Raw genomic sequence first — 21,523 nt, 5'->3', positions numbered from 1 at the left:
ATTACCTAGAAATATGCCACATGACGCGATTTCCAAATTTCAATTTTTATGAACTGTTGTTTGAAACTAAATCTCCGATTTTTTATAAATAAATTAATATTTTATAAATAATTAATAAATAAATATAAGTTATATATACAGAATGTCACATTTATCTTGTGCACTTATTATAACTTTTATTGTTTGGATAGGTATTGGAATTTTTGTTTTTGAGAGTTATGTTAGAACGAGGGGCTAACATGAGTGTGGAGATTTGGTGCATGTGACTACATTATGGTACAAGATACACGTGACGTCATCAATTTCTCAAATAGCACTATATACTTTAATAATGTTACATTGATTACACACATTAAAACGAGTTTAAAAATTTATCACAATGTCACCTTCCCAATCATTAACAAAATGCCAAATAAATGCCCTCAGAATGTGCCCCATTCATTTTGTGCATTAATTTACACAAAACGAAAGACTGTCGTCCATACACGTCGTGGGTTGTGTGTTTGCTGTCTTAACATGTAAACAAACCACAACAACTGTCAACGCCACAATCCAAGTATAGTGGCCTGCACGTTCTCCGGACTTGTCGCCACTCAACTTCTTCCTGTGGGGAACTGTAAAGGACAGTGTGTACCAGAACATTCTAACAACACCAGACGACATGCAGCAACGCTTTCGACAGGCTTGTGTGTCCATTCAACCAGCAACATGCTGGCCAATCATACGGTCTTTCGGGGAACGCCTTAGAATGTGTATTAATGTGAATGGTCACCATTTGGAACAACTTCTGCGACTCGCAGAGCATAATATTATCATATTGGAAGTATGTTTTTTGTTTCGTTTTGTTGTTATTGGTTAGGAAGATGACATTATGATACATTTTTGAACTCATCTTAAAGTGTGTAATCAATGTAACATGATTAAAGTATGTAGTGCGATTTGCAAAATTAATGACGTCACGTGTATCTTGTACCATAATGTAGTCACATGAACCAAATCTCTATACTCATGTTAGCCCCTCGTTTTAACATAACGCTCAAACACAAAACTTCCAATACCTATCCAAACAAAAAAGTTATAATAGGTGCACAAGATGTATGTATGTATGTATGTATGTATGTATGTATGTATGTATGTATGTATGTATGTATGTACGTACGTGTATGTATGTATGTATGTATGTTATAAGGACCGTCTGTTTGCTTATCTAAGTACAAAATCTCTGAGATATAATTATGTATTGTATGTTTTGCCGTCTGAGTAGCTTATCTTAAGCTAAGTGAATTACTGTTCACTAAATTAGCATGATGTGTATGACAAATATAACACAGATTAACGTTTCCAGCAAGTTATTTAGCTATCTTTAGAGCAATTTTAAATAAAAATATAACAAAACATATGGACGTATTACGAGATAAAATACAAACGATGTTAAAAATTAAAATATAGTTACATGTAATAACCAGACATCGGATTCTAGGGCAAATGCCTATTTTGTTTCTTTAGGAGAAAAGTAAAAATAATTATTAATATTTGTGCTTCATGGAAATTGAAAGGTATTCAAAGAGTTTTATAGTGCCCTAAAATGCCCTAAAACGGTTATTAGAGCCTAATTTGTTAATATTCGCCTAAAAATGCCTAACTCACTGTAAAGTTTCGCATTTTACTCTTACTTTTTATAATTTATACATGCATTCACTGCGAAATTTAAGGCATTTAAAAAGTGGAAAGTTTGCTTCACACCGGCCATGAAACCATTGATAAAGGAAACAAAATGTTTTGAATCTCACGACACTCGCAATAGATTTCACCGAATTTAACATGTTTGGAGGCATAAATGCCGACAAAGAACCAACCTTAGTTTTGAAGCAGGCAACAATCACAACATGTGCTGCTACCGATTCAGAGATATACTATACTATAAAAATGACGTTTTCGGTCTGAAACCGATTAGCTGTACTGCCCTTCAGAGTGTCATAAAATCACAATTTTTGGAGAAAGAGTGTTTTTGAAATATTTATGAAAAGTCGTAAAACTGCGAATTAGTAGGGTAAACCGTTACAAAATATTTAAAAGAATGGCCCTCCTAGTGTTAACACTACCAGGAAATGCAACAATAAGTGGAACTTTGTATTTTTGTCCAATTGAATCTCAATAACAACGGTTCATTTGAATGCTCGTTAACAGTTGCTCTTTCCCTCACCTTATTTGTGTTGAGAAGTTTTGAGCGGTAGGACGTTTTCCTGTGAAGTTTAACGCAATAATGCCGAAAAATATAAGTGCAAAATCTACATTGATCCGGCAATGGCTAACAGAATATTCAGAATTTACTTATGATGGAAAAATAATATTCTGCAAGATTTGTAGCAAACAGGTATGTAACAATAGTTGAAATATATAAATTCTATTAATTTTAATGAGTAGGCCTATAATATTTATACATTGACTGAGCTATCCTGAGGTATAATTCTTTTTAAGACCACTACACTTTAACCTTTTAAATTCCGATAGTTAAAGTATTTGCAGGTCATTAAAATTTTGATTGTTCGAACCCACTAACTTTGTGATAGAAATACGGCAATACAACAATTAGGATTTTATTTTAATTCAGTTTACTTTACATTTTTAGATTTCGCAAGAAAAGAAGTGCCACCTAAAGCAGCATGTGCAAGGAGCGGCTCATAAGGCTAAAGCTCAGCAGAAAAATCAACTGCAACAAACTTTACTAACACAGCCTACTTCATCCAATCTCAGCAGCAATTTCTATGCTGATTTAACCAGAGCGTTTGTTGCTGCTAACATTCCCTGGAATGCAATTGAAAATCCGGTTTTAAGACAGTTTTTACAAAAATACTGCAAACAAAATATCCCATCTGAGTCGACCCTAAGAAAAAATTACTTAGAATATACAATGAAACTTTAGCTTCCATTCGGGAGGATATAGGTGATTCTTACATATGGGTCTCTGTGGATGAAACCTCAGATCCTATGAATAGGTATATAGCAAATATGGTAGTAGGAAAACTTAGTCCTGATGGACCTGCGATTCCACACCTCGTATGTGTTAAGGAACTTTCGAAAGTGAATAGCCAAGCCATTGCTTATTTTGTAAATAAAGGCCTACAGTCTTTATACTCAGGTAATATAGACGATTCTAAAGTTCTGTTGTTTTGTACTGATGCTGTCTCATACATGGTTGCTGCAGCTCCACTTCTTAAAACATTTTATCCTAACCTCACGCATGTAACCTGTCTAGCACATGGCCTTCACAGGGTTTCTGAAACAATCCGGAATGAATTTCCTCTTGTCAATTCGTTTATTTCTAACACAGAAAAATGTTTTTGTAAAGCCCCATCCAGGATTTCAATATTCAGAGAGAACTTTCCAGATATCCCACTCCCACCTCAGCCGGTTGTTACACGATGGGGAACCTGGATTCAGTCAGTGGTGTATTATTCTAAGTATTTTAAAGAAGTGGTCACAGTTATTGATAAATTACCTGAAACTGATAGTGCAGCGTGTGTGAAAGCAGTGAAAGATTGTCTGAATGACTCACGAGTGAAAAACGATATTGCCTACATAACATCAAACTTTTCTTTCATACCTGCAAGCATTGAACAATTAGAACGTGAAAAACAATCTCTTTGTAGCCAAATAGCAATAGTAAAGGAAGCTCAAGTGAACATACATTCTGCTTTGGGCGAAACTGGGAAAAAAGTTAAAAATAAGTGGGACAACGTATTAAATAAGAATGTAGGATTTTCATTGTTGGAAAAAGTATCAAGAGTGATATCAGGGGAAAGTGTAAATGTTCCAGTAAGTATTGATGTTTCTATTGTACCTAATTTAAAATTTGCGCCTCTCACATCAGTTTCGGTTGAAAGAAGTTTTTATGTTTTCAAAATGATTCTCAGTGACAAAAGGCAAAGGTTAACTGTGGAGAATTTAGAAAAAATTCTGGTGGTGTACTGTGCAGATAATTATAATAAAGTCTGAGCATGGAACTGAATTTCAATAACTTAAAATGAGTAATCTTGATATCAATAATCATTATTTCATTAGTTTCAATATATTAAATTTGTGCAGCTCTGTTTATAAATATAATATAGTATTCTTTTTCAATGTTTAAACATACTTTTTTGTGCGTATTTTAGTGTATAACTAAAAATTTCAGTGAACGAAATAAGTATGATACCTTGATGTGCCTAAAATGCCTATTTGCATTAAAATAGAGCCTAATTTTACAAATTTTGAGCTTATTTTAGGCGCCTAAAACTGCAATTTTTAGTGCCTAAAAATCCGATGTCTGGTAATAACTTATAGTTAAAAATAATTATTGGTAATTGATGGCTTGTTTGAAATGTAACATTGAAGAATGATAAAACATATGTAACTGTTTGCTGGTTTTCTTAACAATGTTTTGTTGGCTCTCGTAATTAAAATTATTAAAGAGTCTTCCATGAGGAAGTTCGTTGCGAGTTGTATCAATCGGGCCATTTCTAACTGCAAATATTCAGACGAAAAGGAATTAGTGTAATGTCGGAAACTGCGAAGTTATATCGTTGAGTGGTGCGGCCAGACTCTATACAGAGTGATTCGTAAGTACCTGTACAAATTTTGTGGGTGTAATGTAGAGGTAAAATTGAGACTAAAATGTTCTACACAACTTTTCCCGCAAAATTCTTACTTTCAGAGTTATGAATTATGATGCTTAATTTCCTATCTTGCTAGGCATCAAAAACATGGACTAGTAAAACCCTTCGGTTGTGTCACGTTCCCCTACATAGCGACTGCGGTAGATGTTCGTACACCTCCGACCCGATAAGACTTTGTTTACTTATATAGGTATATTTAGTTGTATGGTGCTATTGCAGTTCCTACCGTACCACGTCTCATAAGTACACACTCATTATGTCTTTAGTTCAGTAGGCTTCAGTTACGTACAATGCGATAGATCGTGCAACATCAGTTGCTTGGCCAGCCAGGTCACCGAACTCCTACTTTTGGAGTCGTCTGAAGGCGCTCGTTTATGCCACTCGAATTCCGAACATAGCAGAACTACAGCAGTGACATCAAAATGGCTATGAAACTGTTCAGAATGAGTTGAACGGAGTCTGTAAAATTTCAAGATCAATTCATACCTACGTACAGTAAACAAAGTCCTATCGGATCGGAATCAACTGTAGTGGGGTGTCCGAATAAAAAACATCTAACACAATCGCTATGTAGGCGAGCATGACATATCCAAGGCTTTACTGGTCCATGTTTTTGATACCTAGGAAGGTGGAACATTTTACATCATAACTCTGAAAGTAAAGATTTGCGGCAAAAGTTGTATAGAATATTTTAGTTTTAGTCTTACCTCTACATTACACCCATAAAGTTTGTACAGGTATTTATGAATCACCCTATATTTTAATTTTAACATTTGTATATTATCCCTGTAATGTGCTCATATATATTGTTGTATCTATATTTAAATTGCTCTGAAGATGCCTGAAAAGTTAATCCGTGTTATATTTGTCATACACAGCATGCTAATTTAGTGAATAGTAATTCACTTAGCATAAGATAAGCTAGTCAGACGGCAAAACATACAATAAATCTACTCATATCAGCTTATCGGAACTTATACAATATGCCTATAGAATTTAAATCTGGGCGTTTCCTGCTCCATTAATGCCTTATACGTTTTCTACCGTAAATAGTTAGTTTATACTATATCAAGTTGTCACTATTTTCAACTTATTCTATAGAGTATTTCTGTTTTTTTTTTTTCAGGTTTGAACTATATCTAAGATCTTTCTGAATTATTCTGATGTATGTCTTTCTGTGCTTCATGATATTTTTGTAAATAACTTTATGCCATCTGTATATCACATTTCTTCAACTTGACGTAAACTACTGCAACAAATTAAGTCAGCAACTCTACTAGAATTTCGATTTGAGTCATAATTTAAATCTTCTACAAAGATTGCACCTGTAACTCTGTGCGAGACCTCTAAAATATCTTTCTTTGTGTTTATATTGCATTGATATAGACTTCACGTTCCTGGTAAAGTATGTATATCAACGTGCATTATGTTATAGCTATTCACTGAACGACGTTGCATTCCTCCGGTACCCAGCGTGCAATTCGCCATGCTCTGTCAGCTGATTCATGCGGTCATAAATTCCACTCCGCCGCCGAGCCACGTACCCCACTTCATCCCACAAGATTCAATGCAATTATATTATCTAGTGCTGTGCTCAGGATTGCTTTATGGCCTGGAATTTGTGGGCGGCGTTTTGAAACACTCTGCATTTCACAGCCGATAGTTCTTTAGTGAATATCGTGGAGCATAATACTTACCAACAGCACTTGCATACATGGGCCTCTTGAAAAACTTGTAGACTATCCGTGGTCCTGGTATGGGAAATTAAGAAATAGAACATATGCGTTCTTTGAACAAAATTTATTTATTTATTTATTTACTTATTTATTTATTTACTTATTTATTTATTTATTTATTTATTTATTTATTTATTTATTTATTTATTCATTTATTCTGGTAGATGGGAGGATAATATTAAAATAAATTTGAGGGAGGTGGGATATGACGATAGAGACTGGATTAATCTTCCACAGGATAGGGACCGATAACGGGCTTATATGAGGGCGGCAATGAACCTGCGGGTTCCTTAAAAGCCATTTGTAAGTAAATAAGGTAGTGTTAAGGCCATGAAGCCTTCTCTTCCACACTACCAGAAGTGAAATACACAATGAGACAATGACAAAAATAGTATCTAATATTAATAGTCATATTTAAATATAAAAATCATTTTCATACATATTAAGAAGTTTACATATAAAGAAAATTTGACTAAACATGATACATAATTAAGTGTTAAAATAATAAAGAAATTTTTAAGTTCAAAATAAAAATTGTATATTAGAAAAAATTATATTTTAGGAAAGCTCACATTCTAAGTAGTCTATTTGACAATCGGGTTTTGAAATTAGTACATATCTGACAGCCTCTTAAGGTACGAGGTAGGGAGTTCCAATGACGATGAGTAACGGGAAGTGTTATGATGAGGTATGCTCAATCACCGGTGATCTGAGATCGAGTATTTAGGTTATGGTTGGAGCATAAATACTGAGGAAGAGACGACAGATAACTTGGGGTTGAGGTGCGCAGAATTAGAAATATGAGAAAGAAAACGTAAAGTTCTGCCGTCGTTGAGTCGGAGCCCAGATAAAGATTCGAAAAATAGTGAAATATGATCTATCGTAGGACATTGCGCATATATTATAAACGCATTGTAATTTGTTCGAGAGTTCGGTGCTTAAGTCGGTGAACAACACGTCACAATACTCAAAGTGCGGCATTACGATTGTTTGAACTGATGTTTGTTTCTGTGGCGCGGGAAACAAATGCTTGACCGGCTTAACGAGTGAATATACGAGCAGATTTTTTTTACAGTGTGCTTTACTTGGTAATTCTAACTTATAATACAGTAGCACGAGTACTTGTATGGAAACCAGGTGGCCCGGGTTACCTGGTTGAGGTTTTTTCCAGGGACTTCCCCCAACCCAATGTGAGCAAATGCCGGGTAACTTTCGGTGCTGGAACCCGGACTCATTTCACCGGCATTATCACTTTCATCTCATTCAGACACTAAATAATCTAAGATGTTAATAAAGCGTAGTAAAATAAATTATTAAAAAAAATACTTGTATAATTTCTTTGACTTGTTTTACGTCATCCTACTTTCTACCAATAATGTTAAACAATGTTTCAAATATGACCGATCATCAAAACATATGATCCACAAAACCCCCAATAATTTAAAGTTATTAACCCACCAATATCAATTCCTGATTCTTCAGGAAACTATCGCAGTCTCAGATTAAACTTCATCGTTTTGGACCTTATCATCTTCAACTTTCCCTGTTTATTGAACAGAAATAACTAAGATTCAGTATGTACTTAGTACTACAACATGGAGACAATGGCGGGCACTGAAAATCGTTTTGGCCAAGATAAAATGAAATTGATTCCATAATTCAGAATAGAAAACCAGAAACACAGAAAAAAAATTAGAAAATATATTTCGGAATACGTATTACTTAGCATTCACGTGCTAAATATTACAGTACCTGGTTAACTAGTTCCAGCCTGTTATGGGCCATCTTCAGAACTGGTTGGTGTCGGTCTTGGCGCCTACTGTTTGCGTTTCCTGTGGGGATGTGTTCATTAGTGTAATGTGGTGTCAAAGAGTGTGTGTGTTCTAAAATTGAGTTGTGTGTTGAGAATTTCATTTGGATGTGTTTTTGTGTTTCTATATATTTCGTATTGTTCTAGTGTGTTTAGTTTCTGGCTTTTTGGTTGAATATGTATACTTTCCATGTCTGTGTTTATGTCGCTGTAGGTGTGGTTAGCATTTGTGATGTGTTGTGTATATGTGGAAGTGTTTTGCAGTTTTGTTATGGCTATGATGTGTTCTTTGTAACGTGTTTGAAATAATCTGCCTGTCTGTCCTATGTAGAAGTTGTTGCAGGTGTTACATTTGAGTTTGTATACGCCTGTGTGGTTGTATTGGTTTGTTTGTGTTTGTGTGTTAAGTTGCTTTTGTAGAGTATTATTTGTTCTGTATGTGATGTTGTAATTTAATGTCTTGAATGAGGTTGCAATCTTGTGTGTGTTTTTGTTTTCGTATGTTAGTGTGATGTATTTTTTGTGTTCTTGTGTTTGTGTTGTATTATGTTTTTTGTGATTATGATTTGTCTTTCTTATTATGTCAGGGTTGTATCAGTTGTCTTGTGCTGTGTATTTGACTGTGTTTAGCTCTTCTTTGTAGTTTTGTTGACTCATTGCATGTTGAGTAGTCTGTGTTGTGTTGGGTGATTGGATGTGTTGTGTATGTGTGTTGTTGAGGTGGGTTTTCTGTATATTTTGAATTTTATTTGTTGTCGACTTTTGTTATTGTGATGTCTAGAAAATTTATAAATTTGTTGCTTTCAATTTCTAATGTATAGTGTAGCTTTGGGTGTATTTTGTTTATATGTTAATGTAGGTTTTGAATCTGTCTTTTGTTTCCTTTGTATAGTATTATTAGCGTGTTCTTAAAGTAAGTTCCGTTTTCAATTATAGCCGTCGCATCGCTGCAATCGTTATTTTGCGCATGCGTGTTTTCTTCTTCACTCCTCAGGCAAGCTGTGCATGCAGTTTCAGAGCTTCAGTCCGTGTGTGTGGTTAGTTGTGATCAGTTGAAATGATTAAAGTGATCGAGCACCCCGCCGACTGTGAGATGCGGTCTGTTATCCGTTTCTTGAATTCGAGAAACATCAAACCAGCTGACATTCATCGTCAACTTTGTGAAGTGTATGGTGATGATGCCATTAGTGATGGAATGGTCAGGAGATGGATTAGGAAGTTCAACGAGGGCCGCGTCTCTGTGCATGACGAGCAGCGTACCGGTCGGCCATCTTTGATCAATGACGATTTGGTGCGTGCTGGCTATGAAAAAATTCACGAGGACAGGAAGTTCAGAATTTCTTCGCTTTCCTTGAATTTTCCACAAATGTCGCGGAGTGTTGTCTACAAAATTGTGACAGATCGATTACGATATCGAAAATTGTGCTCACGATGGGTACCCAAGATGCTCACCGAGGAACACAAAACCAAACGAGCTTCCAGTGCATTGAGCTTTCTCACACGTTACAGTGAGCAAGGCGATGAGTTTCCTGACCATATCGTGACAAGTGACGAGACTTGGGTGTCTCACATGACACCTGAATGGAAGCAGCAGTCCATGGAATGGAGGCACACTGCATCGCCAAGGAAAAATAATTTCAAACAAACCATGTCAACACGCAAGATCATGTGCACTGTTTTTTGGCACAGAAAAGGAGTCCTACTCATCGAATTCTTGCCTCGGGGTGAAACCATTAATAGAGAAACCTATTGTCAGACCTTGAAGAAGCTCCGTCGCGCAATTCAGAACAAGAGACGTGAGATACTGACGAACGGAGTTGTGTTGCTTCATGACAACGCTCGGCCACACACAGCTCGTGACACCCAAAATCTCATCTCGAAATTTGGCTGGGAACAAATTGACCATCCCCCCCCCCCTACAGCCCAGATTTGGAAAGACAGAAATTTTATAGCCATGTTTGTAGGATTTCCGATAAGCTAAATTGTTAAACGTTAAATATGTTAAAATTATGTATGCCGTCTTGTTTAGCTTATCAAATTAACATGTGATTTATTTATTCACTTACATCTGTTATTGCTTTCTATATGTTATGATGTATGTGAATAAATAAATCACATGTTAATTTGATAAGCTAAACAAGACGGCATACATAACTTTAATATATTTAACCTTTAAAAGATAGGAGTTTCCATATTATATGACAATCAACAGTGCATAATCTGAAAGGACAAATGAAAATCGTAGATGATTAAAATTGCTACTACAAATCAACAGCGGGCACAATGTGTTCTTTGGTATGCTAAATTTGAGAGTGTTAAAAGAGTTCAAAAGGAATTTCGACGTGAGTATGGTGTGTGTAATGTACCTAAATACGATTCCATAATGTTGTGGTAACAATCATTCATAGAAACAGGTTCTGTGTTAAAAAAACATGCAGGAGGTCGCAAGGGAAACCCAGTACGAGAAGCAGCTATCTCTCGGCTTAGTCCTCAAACTCCCCAGATCTAACCCCTCCTGACTTCTTAGCGTAGGATTTTGTTAAAGACATTGTCTATTCACAGAAACCCAGGAACATTGATGATCTGAGAGTAAAAATTACTCACACTTTTCAAGAAATCACCTCTCTTATGTTACAACGGACATGGGCTAAATTGCATCACCGTTATGAGTCATGCAGGGTGCGCAATGGGGGTCATGTTGAGCTCTGTTTGATTGTTATACAGTACATAGCTTTTAATTAATTCCGCTCATTACACACGCTTACTGTAAATCTTATACCAAATTATATTTATCCTACTTCCAATATCCTAATTTCTGATAGACGTTACACACAACCATTGGGATTTCCTCAAATTCTCTCTCACTTCTTTAACATGGAATTACTGGTACCCGAATTCGAACGGAAGTGCTAGAGAAAATGCAGTAAGTCATATTACCGTGTTACAATGACTCATCCAAGCTATATATAATAAAGAATACTGTATTCATCTATGTATGTAATTAAGCTAGTAGAATGCCAACCCAGGTAATCAATACCCTTAATGACAGCGCCACGTTGTTCCTTGCGATTGTTATATATCATGCATGAAAGAACCGCTGAAGTAAGGTAAAATATACGTAGACATTCAACTATAATTTAAACGTTGATTTTTATAAATTGAAAAATATTGGAAATTAAATTTCAGTACAGTTAAGTTATTTTATGTAAATTTGGGAACATTATTTACATACAAATCAAGCTTTCAGGTAGAACTCCCTGTAAAGTTGATTTGAATAATTTCGAGGGAAAAATTGTTCCGGGGCCGGGCATCGAACCCGGGACCTTTGGTTAAACGTACCAACGCTCTCCCAACTGAGCTACCCGGGAACTCTACAAGACACCGATCCAATTATTCCCTCTATATCCACAGACCTCAAAGTGGGCTGACAACCGTCAATCATCCAACACTGAGTGCACAATAACTCTGTGTGACTTAAATTGCGGTTTTCTGTTAACGAACAGTGACGTGTATTATACAAATTTGTATAATACACGTCATTATTTACATAACTATTTAAATCTTAGAATGCTTAAATATAGCCAAATATCTTACATCTGCAAATGTGTGTAATCCAGCAAACGATTTGCATCAATACTAATATTATTTAATTCTATATGTTTTTCGAAAAGTAGTTCAAGAAAATAAACTATAGGTCTACAGTCGCGCTCAAACATCCTGACGTTTCGCGAGCTCCAGTAACATGCGAGCGCGACGTTGTCACAACCAGAGCAGTGTATATTAGAGAGTACCGCATTCTCGGCGGCGGCGGCCATATTTACTCCTTGCTCGGCACGGAAGCATAAGCAGTAATGCTAGAAGGAAGGTCATTAAAGGCGATACCATACTTGTTGTTGTGGTTTATTGAATACAGGAGACAAAGATTAATAAACAATAATGTCATAGTGAAATGACTTATTAGAGATAACACTTTATTATTTATGTTATGTCCATTTCAATAGGGATAACATCAGCAATTTTCTGCTGCAATTCTCATACCAACACTTCCACTGCCACATTTAACAGATTGTTGTAGTCGTTTGCTATAACTGACAATTTTCTTAACAATAAATACATTCTAGTTCTAAAATACAGTGATAAGACTTTTTAAAAAAATATTGTAAAAAGTTGCGAACGTATGAGTTGAAGTGTTAATGAATAAAGACTTCAAATAGGCTACTTTAGTATTAACTCATTTTCTACCAACGTTTCACATTTTCCTGCATTTAGAATTATATCAAACACGTATTTATAAGGACTTGAGACTTACTAATGTGCTAATAAAATTTATAGATTCATCCCTGTTATTAGTTATTAGGGATGAAAAACAGTTTTCACAAATACTACATAACCTTTTTTAATTTGAACAAAATTGATCCCAACATATAGTAAAGAGCTTGTTGTTCACTCAAGTCAATATTTCTATTTTCAGTTAAATTACTATTTTTAGCCTTTATCATTTTCCTTTTACTAACATTCATCTTCACTAGACCTTTCTGTTTCGGGTTTATTTACATATGTACCTAGAAACTCAACTAATTGTTCAGACTCGCAAACTGCGTAATTTCCTTTCTTCGTTTTTTGAGAAAAACTGAGAAATTGTAATGCAGTTTTGAACTCTTTTGCATCCGGGATTGAATTTACAGAACGGACAGTAGAAAATAAATTTTCTAACGCATCCTGCGTGGATCTATCTACCATAAGATATTTGAAGTTCGCTTTGTTAAGACAACTTTCTTGAAAATCAAGAACTTTTTTTGTTACCAGTATCATACCAGTTTGGAATGGTTTCCCACGTCCGCTTTTGCCCACCTCGATATTTTCAATTGTAGATATTATCTTATGTCATTACTTATGGCTTTTAAGGAACCCAGAAGTTCATTGCCGCCCTCACATAAGCCCGCCATCTGTCCCTATCCTGTGCCAGATTAATCCAGTCTCTGTCATCACAACCCACCTCCCTCAAATCCATTTTAATATCATCCTCCCATCTACGTCTCGGCCTTCCCAAACGTCTTTTCCCCCCCGCATCCAACTAACACTCTATATGCATTTCTGGATTCGCCCATATGTGCTACATGCCCTGCCCATCTCAAACGTCTGGATTTAATGTTCCTAATTATGTCAGGTGAAGAATACAATGCGTGCAGTTCTCCGTTGTCTAGCTTTCTCCATTCTCCTGTAACTTCATCCCTTTTAGCCCCAAATATTTTCCTAAGCACCTTATTCTCAAACACTCTTAATCTCTGTTCCTCTCTCAAAGTGAGAGTCCAAGTTCAACAACCATACAGAACAACCGGTAATATAACTGTTTTATAAATTCTAACTTTCAGATTTTTTGATAGCAGACTAGATGACTAAATCTTCTCAACCGAATAATAACAGGCATTTCCCATATTTATTCTGCGTTTAGCCTAATTTCCTCCAGAGTGTCATTTATATTTTTTACTGATGCTCCAAAGATATTTGAATTTTTATACATCTTCAAAGGATAAATTTCTAATTTCCATTTCGAATAATATTCTGGTCACGAGATATAATCATATAGGCCTACTTTGTCTCTTCGGGATTTACTTCCAAACCTATCGATTTACTTGCTTCAAGTAAAATTGCCGTGTTTTCCCTAATAGTTTGTGGAGTTTCTCTTAGCATATTCGTGTCACCCGCATACACAAGAAGCTGTAACCCGTTCAATTCCAAACCTTGTCTGTTATCCTGAACTTTCATAATGGCATATTCTAGACTTTAGAGCAAAGTTAAGAAGTAAAGGTGATAGTGCATCTCCTTGCTTTAGCCCGCAGTGAAAATATTATGTCGTTGAGAAAATTAATCATTGAAGTATATTCCTCCTATTGTTTGTGACAATGCTAATTTTGTACAACGGCAATTGATTACACATTGATTAACTGCACAACAACACGGCATTCTTCAAGATAACAGTGGAATATCACGCTAGAAACCTGCGTTCCTACGCAAGTCTTGCGTTGTACAGAGTCTCCGCAGGAGTAAATATGGCTGCCGGGCCGGCATTTATCGGATCAAAAGAATGCGGTACTCTCCAATATACACTGCTCTGGTCACAACTACTTTCTTCGTCTTTGTCTCTCAGCGGCAGTAGTTTTAATACTGTGGAGCGCGACCCTTTACCCGAGATTGGTATGATAGGGAGATATGGAAGGCTTCTTAATAATAATAATAATAATAATAATAATAATAATAATAAATATTACCATCAGATTGGATCGAACGAAATTGTCACAAAATATAGGAAAATTAGTTGAGTCAGACGTGTTAATCTTCCTGAGTTTATATCAGTTTTTGTTATAGTTTTACTTTTATTAGGGTTAATAAAGTTGTCGAATAATACAAAGGTGCAGTGTGATAAAATAAATTAAATGATAGGCTTAATTTGAAGTAGTGATTTTCTGTACAAATGCATTGACATGGCCCTAAATAGCATTATATCTATGCTGTCAAAGCATAATACGCTATTTTTCTAGAATATTTTCGATGTAATTTTCAGCAATGTGCTGTAACAGCAATTACACATTTTGGCCATTGAATGAAATTTTTTGCTGTTCAGTTTGTTGTCTTTAGTGTATTGAAATGTCTGTGAGTGTGATTACAATAAGTGTTATACGAGAAGCGCTTTCTGTGTCAGAAAACTTGGAATCTTACGCAAGTACAATGAAAATAGTAGTCTTAATCAGAAACAATTCTCTGATTCATTAGGAATCCCGTCATCGACATTAAGGACGATAAAAAAAATCACTACAGCTGCGACGTCGGGAGGATGCAAGCGCAGGAAAGTGAACTATGGTAAACATGAGAACTCGCACACGACAAACAACTATAAATTACATTTTTTCGAAAGAATTAAGTACACTACATATTGTAAATGTCTTTGACGTACAGTACAGTAATTACATAATGGAGTAATACTTATTAACTGCCATGAATCATGTATTTCAATAAAGAAAAACTAATAGATGCTGTATATAAGTCAAAATTAGTATATCCGCCTACTATGCTGTCCCGGTTAATACGTAGTTTATACGCGGTCCCTTGAACAACGTCTTATCGAGGTTTTACTATATTAACCCATAAAATTGGAACCACTCGGGGTAGAAATGTGATTTTTGTTTCTGTGTGTTCAGAAAACAACATTCATCATATACACATGCAGGGTCCCTACAACATGTCAATTTTCCGAGCGTACTTGTTGCTTGATTTTGAGACTTTCTAAGCGACGAGTATGCGGCGTCTGCGTGCCTATATGTTGCAACGCAGCACTGGCACTATTCGCTATCGCCGATAAGCGGACACACCTGCAAACGTCAGGAGGCTTGAGCGCGACTGTAATAGTTATTTCCGATGCAAGGTTAAAAATAGCACTTTATTTTGTGGGTAGGGATATTTATTTTGTGAAACGAGGCCGCGTGCTGAGTGAAGGAAACACAAACTAAAATCGTTTTTAATATGTGTGACGTGTATTATTTTTTTAGACAGCCGTTCGTCCGTGCTGGTAAAAGAAAATTCTCCCCATTGCCTTCTACATTACCTGTATTCCCTCTCATAGTGAAATTTTATCACATTCAAAACAGATAGCGGTGTAGCCCAATGGTAGGGCATTGCGCTTCAGACTAAGAGATCCCTGGTAAACCCGGGTGCTCTATATCTTTTTATTTGCATAATTCTATTTAATTCTCAATTTTCCATATAGTTACCAATAAAATTCTTGTTGAGTAACATAGGCCTGTGTAATTGGTATATGCTTCTTGACCAAAAAGTCATTTTTCAAATTAGTCCTATTCTTTTTAACCTCTTTATTGATCGGTTGTGTTTGCAGTTGTGTGACAAACATCTGGTGGAAAAGAATTGACAGTCAGTGCAAACAGTTTAAAGGCAATGTTAAAAGTGATTTTCGCAGTAGTGTTGAAAGTACTTTTGGCAATCCACTAGTGCATTTTAACAAGCTTGCGTAATGTTAAAAAATTCTCAACAATATTACCATACGCAACAAAGCAGAAGCACTGAATTGCTACAAAAAACTTTCGTGACAACTTTGTGATGCTCGTTAATAGGCTACTTCTATTGTATTTTATTTTTCGTATTTATATTTAATTTGTTTATAACAGTAGAGCTTCTTGCTGATGAAAATATGCGAGTATACATAATTACAGTAAGTTCACATAAAGTGACTAAAATTAAGTTTGACTTTAATTTCCATTGTTGCCGCCAAGGTGGTCTAGTGGCTAGAGCGCTTGACTTACAATCCTGCGGACTTGGGTTCAATTTATAACTTGTGTTGCGCAAGACCATGGTCCAGGTAATACAGGGGTTTACTCTGGAAACTCCGGTTCATCTGTGGCATTTCAATAAATCTTCATCACCATCTAATCTCTTAGCGGGTGTAGCATAGACCAGCCTCCTATGGAGCACCCTGGACAACGACTCTGTCGATAAATTGGTATACACAACTGGGTGAATGACGTACAGTCAAGTATCCGCCATTACTTGCACAAAAAAAAAAAGAAATGTATTAGGCTTTCCAAAAGTGCATGCATGCAAGAAGGTTTGCCCAGCTGCTTGGGTATGTTACAAATAGGCCTAATATAAAGCTTTAAGAAGTAACAATAGGAATGTTTCTGAACTTGGGTTAACATCTTATTTGCAAATGGATCTTAAGGAACACAGAGGTTCATTGCCGTCCTCACATAAGCCTGCCATCGGTCCTTGTCCTGAGCAAGGTTAATTCAGTCCCTAGCAACATAACCGCCTCCCTCAAATCCATTTTTATATTATGCTTCCATCTACGTCTCGGCCTCCCCAAAGGTCTTTTTCCCTCCGGCTTCCCAACTAACACTGTATATGCATTTCTGGATTCGCCCATACGTGCTACATGCCCTGCCCATCTCAAACTTTTGGTTTTAATATTCCTAATATTTTATCAGATAAAGATTAAATTGCGTGTAGTTCTACGTTGTGTAACTTTCTCCATTCTCCTGTAACTTCATCCCTCTTAGCCCCAAATATTTTCCTAAGTACCTTATTCTCGAACATCCTTAGCCTCTGTTTTTCTCTCAGAGTGAGAGTCCAAGTTTCACACAAGTATAAAGAACAAACGATAATATAACTCTTTTACAAATTCTAACTTTCAGGTTTTTTAGAGCAGACTGGATGCAGGATAAAGCAAGGAGATGCACTATCACCTTTACTTTTCAACTTTGCTGTAGAATATGCTATTAGGAAAGTCCAGGATAACGGAAAGATTTTGGAATTGAACGGGTTACATCAGCTATGCAGATGACGTGAATATATTAGGAGAAAATCTACAAACTATTAGAGAAAAGACGGGAATTTTACTTGAAGCAAGTAAAGAGATAAATTTGATAGATTTGAAAGTAAATCCCGAAAAGACAAAGTATATGATTTTCTCTCGTGACCAGAACATAGTACGAAATGGAAGTACTGTATATAAAAAATGAGTAACATCTAATATTATTTATTTTGATGCCTCTAATATCTTAGAAATTTCTATCTTCATTACTTTAAGATAATGAATGTCAAGTTGTGTTGATCTCGATATCAGTTCAAAAAATATTTTTGGTATGATAAAGAATTACAGCGTAAGTTTTGTTTCGACAATCAGTAAAAATCTCAAGATTATGGCCTTAAATTCTAGAACCTCTCTAAATTTCCCAGTACTAGTATAAAGGGATGTAATTCTGCATTCTTGCCGAGGCATATCCTATTGCTGATGTGCCTGGAAGCCTCGTTTAAATGCTCATCCACTCCAGTTCACCCAAACAAACACCGAAAGGCACACGTCAAGTTCCGGTATTACAAATATTTTGTTGCTTAGTGAAAAAGTGACTTATGTCAGTACTATAATCATATTACTCCTATATTACCGTTGCACTCGTTACAAGGTGACCATTCTTGTATAAGCGGTTATCTAGAAATAGGCCTATATCCCTAATGACTTCGACAAATATTAACGAATTTTGTCAACTGATTCTTACATTAGCAATAATAGAGGCTGCTGCAAATAATTAAAGTCTGATATTTTAAATCTTAAAGCTGGCCAACAATATTTACATCATTATGGTGCAAAATCTGCTTTACATTAGTGTCATTTAATAACATTAACTCTTTGATTTTCACTTTCCAACGGAATGGGACGAGGAAAACAAAATGAAAGAGAACTTTTAAAAAAAGTAAGAAAAGAAGAGAAATTTGTGTTAAATGACATTGAAATAAATAATAAAGGAAAGAAAGGACAGGAAAAATATCAAATTAGAAAGAAGCTATAATGAAACAATAGAAATGCAGAAAGAAAGGAGGAAAATGAAGAGTTAGAAAAGGAATGAATAAGAGAACTAAAATAATGCATAAAAAGAATCAATAATAGGGAAGGAAAATATAAATGAAAATAATGGGAGGAATATAAAAGAAAATGCAGGAAAATATAAAGATGGAAATGAAAGGAAAATAATAAAAAGAATAATGTTTAAGTAAAGGTTACAGACCAGATTTAAGTTTCGTAAAACAATGGCTGTACCCACTTTGCTCTACGGTTCGGAAACATGAGTATTTAGCCTATAGCCTACAGAAATCTCAAAATAAAATATAGAATGCGGAAATGAGATTTCTGAGAAGTACAAAAGGATGCACAAGACTTGACCAACTAAGAAATCAAGAAATAAGAAATGAAGTAAACATCTATGCCATAAAAGATAGACTAAAAGATTAGCGTGACAAGTGGTTACAACATCTGAATAGAATGTCAGATACAAAACTTCCTAAAATGGCCTTTGAATACAAAGCAATGGGAGTGAGAGATGTTGGAAGACCCAAAAAGTGTTGGCGAGATCAACTATAAAGTCGGAACAGGCAGATGCCCAATCCATGAAGTGGAGAAGTAGTAGTAGCAGCAGCAGCAGCAGCAGCAGAGAAATATTATGGGCCATTTGTTATCTCGTAAAACCAAATGTATGCTTCCGCCATAGCTTACAGTACAGAATCTCAGATTGGGAGTAAGTGAGCTAGTTAGCTACAAGTGGAAGCGTAGAGAAGTTTTCCAATCCATTTTCTTCTTCCCGTCACACTCAGGTTGGTTTCATAGATAACGAATAACCTATAATTATTATTGTCAAATGTGGATAGGATATTTTGAATATAAGAGGAGTGTCCTCAGAATGAGGTACCAATCCATTTCTGAGAGTGGTTAGTGGTGGGGCTGCCATATTGAGGCCTCTCAATTTGCCTTATTTTCCGTGAGTCTACCTTTACAGTTCATGATTGAAAACCCCCCTCTCACTACATTGCTAAACGCAGATTATCAAATTATTCTATCCGTATCCGAAGACAACTTACCAAGAGCAACACACAAAAGATTAAAAATAGCAAATGATTATAATTTAGACATTTCTAGGAACTGAACAAAAGCAATGGCTTTCAGAGGGAAAAATAATCTGATCCAAAATTGTTATTAATGATAGTAGGCCTACTATAGCACAAGTTGCCGCTTTCATTTATCTCTGTTACTGTCTCTTATATACACCCCCAGTGCTATATACATCAAATTAACCAAATTCCAATAACTTCCGGGTAAATGAAAAGAACACTACTAAACAATCCGACCAGAAACAGTCTTAAAATTTAATAAAACTATGGCAATTCCACCTCTGTTACATGGTTCTGAAACATAGATCTTAGTATCTACTTAAGTTCGAAGAACAGAAGCTTCTGAAATGAGACATTAGGCCTTGACATGTTATACTCTTTAAGACTACAAACGGAATGAAGATAACTTATGTGAGGAAAACTGAACACCATAGTCATCATCACTGAAGCCATCAAGAATTACCAAACCAACTGGCATATATTAACGAATGCTTGTTCAAGGACTACCACAAATAATATTCAATTATAGATCTCTTGGGAAGAGTTTGACATCGATTATACAGGGTGTAAGGGGTATAAGTGCCGTCCTTTTCACAGTCGTCGGGGACGGTCTACAGGATCAAAAAATGTATATACAACATATGGTCAAAACTTGATAGTTTTCCCAGAAAAAAATTATTTCTTCTCTTATTTTATTCGCGTTATACTGCTTATATCGTTAGTAAAATTACGAAAATAATTACATCGGTATGTATATCTAGCAAAGAGTTAATATTAGTTTAAATACATATTTGTGTGTTGTATTAAGTTTTCGTGAAATTAAATCGAATTGCATGCTTAAATTTGTTAATATTCTGGCGTGAGAGACGTGGCAACGTGTTCAGCAGGCACTACTCTGCACAGACGTACGTAAATGTCAGCTGAGTTCAAGCTCCCTGTCCATAGGTCTACTGCCGAGCGGATGACACTTCGGTACAAAGTATTCGATAAACAACTTACAATGTCATTCACAGTTTAGGAATATGTTATTAATTTATCGAGAAAGTCGCCGTAATTCAAGTGAGGCAAGAAGATGTACCGTCAATGTTTTCCACAATGAAGATTACCTAATCGGCGAACTTTTGTATTGGTTTTTCAGCGATTATTATAACACAGGTGTCTCTTACCTCGTTTCGAAAATAACACAAACAGAAATTTCTTTAAAACTGGTACTGCTTTATGGAAGCAGGAGAGATTAAAATGTTGCATTTTAAAAAAGTGTTCGTGTGATTTTGTGCAGTAAACCATTATTGTTTATTTTTTAGACGTACAATAAAAAATGGACCAATATTCCCAATATTGTTAAATAAGATGGAAATTTACCATAAACTTGTATTAATAAGATTGTAAGTTTGTATTTGCTGTTCGTTTTATGTAAACAGAGCATCTGTTTTGTACCGGTATGTCTGTATCCGCTTGAGCTGTACCGTGTACTTGAAAACTCTCTCCTCCCCCTTTAGCAACGTGGCCAAACGTCTAATATTGTAAACTTTAATAATTAAAAATATTGCAATTAGTAAAAAATTGTGAGGACATTTTTTGTTCCTTATGACATGAGTAATCATCAGTTAAAATGATGGCACTTATACCCCTTACACCCTGTATAATTGCCTCCATTGCTGCAGTAAAGGAATCTTTTCTCCATGAATTGGCAAATGCTACTGTATTTTCTACGATGTTGCAATTTGTCTACAAATATAGTTTATTTCGCACTAAAATAAAAAGAAATAACGCAAAATGGCGAAGTAAAATTCTGTTTCTTTGATCTTAAGAGTTTACGTTTCACAACTACTTTAGCGGCAAAATTACTGCGAAGTTTCCCAAAAAAAAAAAAC

The sequence above is a fragment of the Periplaneta americana genome, chromosome 4, assembly GCF_040183065.1.
Source record: "Periplaneta americana isolate PAMFEO1 chromosome 4, P.americana_PAMFEO1_priV1, whole genome shotgun sequence".
Taxonomy (NCBI): Eukaryota; Metazoa; Arthropoda; class Insecta; order Blattodea; family Blattidae; genus Periplaneta; species Periplaneta americana.
The sequence above is the reverse complement of the archived record's forward strand: the minus strand, read 5'-3'. Positions refer to the sequence as shown.